Source organism: Rhipicephalus sanguineus, chromosome 3, assembly GCF_013339695.2.
Source record: "Rhipicephalus sanguineus isolate Rsan-2018 chromosome 3, BIME_Rsan_1.4, whole genome shotgun sequence".
Taxonomy (NCBI): domain Eukaryota; kingdom Metazoa; phylum Arthropoda; class Arachnida; order Ixodida; family Ixodidae; genus Rhipicephalus; species Rhipicephalus sanguineus.
In genome coordinates, this window is record NC_051178.1 from 178424280 (window position 1) to 178430117 (window position 5838).

Below are 5838 nucleotides of genomic sequence, written 5' to 3' on the forward strand. Positions count from 1 at the left end.
AGCTATTTCACACTGAATGTTGTGTTAATTTATGACCCCCCTCTCCCCTTTTTCTCTCACTGCAAGGGTTCCCTATTTTTAATTTATTTATTTATTTACAATACTGCCAGCCTCTACTGAGACCATAGCAGGTGGGCACTATGTACAGATACTATGACTACTCATCGTATTAACCAATCAGCAATACAGAAAAAAAAAGAGTAGCATCAACTTTGCTCTTTATACATGTGCAAGTTACACCACATAATATATAAACAAAACACGAGTAGCTATAAATGGCAAATAAACATTACAAGCTGCATACACGACTATATGCATAATATAAAAGTGCATATGCTTGCTGCATGAATGATGCTACTGACAAATTGAACATACTAAGAGATTTTTTCAATGTGTGACTCAAACTGAGACAGTGACTCAGTGTTAGTGACGAGAGGCGCTAACATATTCCATTCACGGATGGCAACTGCAAAAAAGGAATATTTAAACACATCACTGTTGCAATTGTACTGTACAAATGTGTTTTTTATCTTTGTGCCTGGTAGCTCGAGTTTGTGAGTAGGAAATATGATTTGAGATGTCTATTTTATAATAATTATGCAGGAGTTGATAAAGAAATTTTAAACGTGCCTGTTTTGCTCGTGCTTCTAGCGTAAGAAGTCCAGAAATATTTAGAAGGTTAGTGGGCGTGTCGTCACGTTTCAATTTGTCGTAGATGAATCGTATGACCTTCCTTTGCACTGCTTCTATTTTCTTTATGTTAGTCCGGGTATGAGGAAACCATACGGTATTTCCGTATTCGAGGATCGGCCTGACAAATGTTTTGTAAGCTAGGAGTTTTGTTGATGACAAGGGTGCAATTTGAAGTGATCTGCGAAGAAAAAATAATTTTTGCATGGCAGATGAAGTAATGTGATTAATATGCTCGTCCCACCTTAAGTCTGACGTTATCGTTAAGCCTACATATTTATGTTTGTGTACTCTGGTCAAAGCTGTGCCATTTATAGTGTAGCAAAAGTTTGAAGGGTCCCTTTTCCTCGTTATTATCATACAAGCTGATTTTTTTTTTACGTTGATTGTCATTTGCCAGTCTGAGCACCATTCGGTAATAGTATTAAGTTATTTGTTGAGCGAATCACTTCCACCGGCCTACAAGGGGTCCCCGAGACATCCATGGCTGGGAACCACTGGTCTAGAGGCTTTTCTCACGAAATTCACTCAGTGACTCCAAGACAGCCATAAATTATTTTCTTTTCCATTTTCTTCCCAGCCCCTTGTTTAGGGTAGCGAGCTAAATTTTTGTCTTCCATTGAACCTTCTTAACAGTCGCATCTCATGGCTCCTTCGTTATAACATTTGAAGTAATGAGGAAAGCGTGGACGACACATATTTTATCGCACAATGTGCCACCCCCCCCCCCCCCCCAAAAAAAAAAGAAGAGCGAAAGAAAGAACGTAGAGCTACCACGAAGTTTGAAGCGATGACAAAGTAGCGATATGCGTAATACTTCATTTCGAACGTCTAATAAGAGTACAGATGCGGGCAATAATCGAATTCGCACGATTACATTCGTTAATTGCCACCAGTCTAGCAGAGTGGTCGATCTCAAAGCCAATGATAATGAAAGAATAAAAATATTTTTTTACGGAATACTGGCCCGGTGTTATGTCTTCTTAGGTTTCACGAGCTGTACTTGTCTAAGGGATTTTTTTTTTCCTTCGGCGAAGCTTGCTTAGGCTCCTACTGTAAGGAAACTACAGGTATTCACCTATAAATCTTTTGAACTGTATAATAGATACTGTTTTCCTATAGCGAAATCTATGATCAGTAAACATCCGCGCACCGACTACTGACTGTCTCACTGAATCAACATAGTTACGACACCGCACACTTAATCAGCAATCAACTTCGCATGTCTGTGAGATTGTGCATTGCCAAACAAAGAAATCCGTTGCGAGACACAGTTGTTCGCAAGCTTCCTGCAGACAGCTTGTTAAAGCTGCGCCATTATATCCTTGAAGTCTACTGGAAAATGTAACTGACATGAAAATCTTGATGAAATGCAATGTCGTTAAATGGCGGCACCCTACAATTACTTGTGATTGGCCGACATCCTTACTCTTTCTATTCAGAGAAGATAAACATACTGTGAAGACAAACGTACTGCATGTTAGGTATGTTTTCTGTCGTGCATCATAATTTATATTATACATTGCCCTATGTTTTGCGGCGTGTGGCGCCACGCACGTGAGCGAACGAGATTCTCAAGCCCCGCGAAGCATGGCCGAGGAAGAAGTGGGCAGTGCCGCGTGATACACCTCTACAAGTGAAGCCGTACGATGAACTACACCCTTCAGTATCGATAAGCTGCACTATTCAATGGTGTAGAAGTGCTGGAACCAAATTTACAACAAGTCAGCTAGGTCGAAGAACAGCTTTCCTATTGGCTGACCATTTTGGCTGGAACATATATATATATGATCACTGAATTTGGCAGCCCCTACGATTCCTTCTCTAGCGTATGAGAATGCTGGCTTGAAATCCTTTTGTTGCTGTTGGCCAAACATGGACAAGAACTCTTGACTAAACGCAGTACTTCATTTGACATTCACCCCTTCGGTGCTCGGTAAAAGTTTTACCCCACAGTACTGTGTGCAGATGCGGCCTGAAGCGTGGGTTGTTCCTATGTTGGTTATTAAATGGCACAGATCTCTCTCCGAGTCTCGCAACAATACGTTTGGCAAACACTTTGAGCTAACGCGTAGCAGCAAGGGAGCATTGTATACAGTACCACAAGGTGACGACGTAGTACTGCTCTGTAAGCTTCGAGACTGTTCGTTCGTGCCTCCCCCTCCCCCTCCCCCCTCCATTGCAGTACGTGCTAGGCGTTCGAGAAAACACTCGCTCGGTTAGTAGACCGTTATGTTAGTAGACCGGTTAGTAGATAGTTATGTCGCCGAAGAACCCCACTGCTGCTAGCGCCGCTTCTGGTACCTTCGGCGCATCGCGGTCGCACAGTCCGTGAGCGCACGGCGAGTCTGCGAAGCGTCTCCGGCGCGAAACCCGTGGCTGCAGCGCGCGCGGCGAGTGAGAAGCTGCGATTTGGGGCCGCTCGTGTTTGTGTGTGCGTACGTGCGGAAGAAGGGGTTTCTTACCTCCCTCCCCTCTCCCCCCATCTACTACCTCTCTCCCTCCACATTACTGAGTTCCTCGCTGGCAGCACTCGCCATCAATCGATCGGTTCGCTCTGAAAGAGGTGGAAAACGGCGAGTGAGCTCGACAGAGTTGAGGGCGGAGGTTGAGGCTTAGCATGAGGGTGAGACCGAGGATGAAGGAACGGCCGTGGAAAGAAGGAAGAGAGGGAGAGAACTATGATTGCAGGGGACAGGAGAAGGGAAGCTGGCACAACTTTCTCGCTTCCGCCGCTGCCCTTCTCAGGTACCTCGCACAAATACGACGAGAAGAGAGGGGAAAGTAAGACAGCAAAGCAAAAACACTCTGGTGCGCCAGCTCAGTGCCGCGAGCACGCTCGCAAACACCACACAGCCCCTCTGTCACCATCGACTCGCCACCATACAACCCCAACCAGGCTTCCCAAGAGCGTTTCCTCTTCTCTCGCTGTGCACTGTGTGTGTGCTCCGCGCTGCTTCGTCACTTGCGCGGCTTCCTCAAGTGCCAAGCACGCTGCACTCGACTGGCCGGTCCGACGGCCGCCCTGTGCCTCCCAGGCACCCCGTGGGGCTAAAGATGTACTTTATAGCATCGCAAAACTGTAGGCGGCTTCTGACAGGGATTCTGCAGGGACAGTTTTTCTCGAAGGGTGCTCTTTTAAGAGCGGGCACGCTCTGGGTTGCGAGAAAGCGGATAACGTATAGCGACGCTGAGCCACCATTCACGAGTGATCTCGACGTGGTCAGCTCTATCGACGTCTTTCCATCTTCAGCCGACGACACTTGTCTCGACGTTCCTTACTGCTGCTGTGCTTTCTTAAAGTTTTCCGCACGCCCACTTTTAGAGAGGAAGATGTGTGTGTGGGGGGGGGGGGGGGGATGCGCGCGCGTGCGTGTGTGCGTGCGTGCGTGTGCGTGCGTGTCGTGCGTGTGTGTGTGTGGTGTGTGTGTGTGTGTGTGTGGTTGTGTGTGTGTGGTGTGGTGTTGGTGTGTGTGTGTGTGTGTGGTGTGTGTGTGTGTGTGTGTGTGTGTGTGTGTGTGTGTGTGTGTGTGTGTGAAGCAAATGAGATCTTCCCTGTTAAGCGCTATCGCTCGCACTGGCGTATCCAGGTAGGGGGTGGGGGGTGGAGGCGTTCAAATCCCCCCAAAATTGTTCAAGTTTTACATGCGTATATATACACGCACACATACAAACGCACGCTCGAACATACATAATGTATAAATGACCCCCCCCGCCTCCTAAACTCCGAATTCAAATTCACTAGCGTAAGTGGTGCAAGAGCAGCACACGCCACTTCGAAGCGTCGATGTCATCCCATACCACAATTATTCAATATTTGCCCTCGTTAGGTTAAAACAGGTGCTACACCAAATAAACGTACCGAAGACAGCACAGCAACTGAGAGGAAGGAAGGCGTTATCAACGTTTCACTGAGCTTAAGAATCGTAAACGATGCAACTGCGAATGCAGGAGCACGCATCGTATACAGAGCCCTAGGTCGCGGCGCCTGTAAACATTTCGCGTGACGTGACGGCTGCATCGCGAAGAGGCATTAGTCAAGCGCCAGCACGCAACGCCTCGCTCAAGTGCGAGCGCAGTGAAAGCGGGCCCCCGGCATGTCGTCGACGCTTGAAAGGAAGCGAGCCGAGTGAAGCATGAAACACTCGGCGCGACGGTGTAGAGCGAGACTCATCAAGCACATGCGGAAGCACTGAACAGCCTGTATTTGAGCGCAAGCTGTAGGCGAGTACAATTTCTGTTTGCTTCCTTTTCTTTTTTCCCTTCGCATTCTCTCCGCTTGTACTCCTCGGCGCGTTAAAGAGCGCCTCTCGAGCGATGTGTTTGCGTTCATGCCTTTCACACCAGCTTGCGTCAAACACCGTGTCATACACTCATTACGCATCTTCGCACACGCAGCTTAGCGCGGTGTGTTCCGCGACCTTTCTGCAACATCCTTGGCCTGACGATGCAAATATTGGGACAGCGTTCACTGAATTCTTCAATGGATATACCAAGTTTGTGAAATGTATCCTTCATATATTTAGCGCGCCGTGCCGTCGTCACGCGCACATTGTCATGCTCCCTTTTGTCGTCTTATCGCCTACAGCAGGGGTCTCAAGCTCACCTCAGCTGGAGGGCCGAAGTCACGAAAATTTGCTCCTGCACGGGCCAGGACAATGAAGAAAGTAGAAGCGGGGAGGGGGGGGGGGGGTGATAGCTTGCACAAAATGTCAGCTAACGTTTCCATTTGAAAGGCCCTTCTCAAATATCAGTCATTTCTTAAGCGGATTTGGCGCGAGGATTCCAACAACATATCGATACCGACCTCGATCTCCAAAATGACTAAAATATGGACGCCGATTCTGAGTTTTCTTTCACGGGTGTTTATCAACACATGGTGACCGCAGGGGGCACCTCATGAAAAAAAAATGCTTAAGACCAGTCATGCGTGTGTAGTTCACGAGCATACTTATTAAAAACGTAAAAATAATATCGGCCGAAGAGAGTCATGTGCGGGCCGCGGGCCGCAAGCGAGGGGTCGGCGGGCCGCGTGTTTGAGACCCATGGCCAACTGGCTATTGGGATCATTCCGTAGTTGCTGAGCCGTCTTCGTCATTCCGTCGTGTCACACGGATTTACTCGGTTTAGTGTTTCCATTCCTCTGTT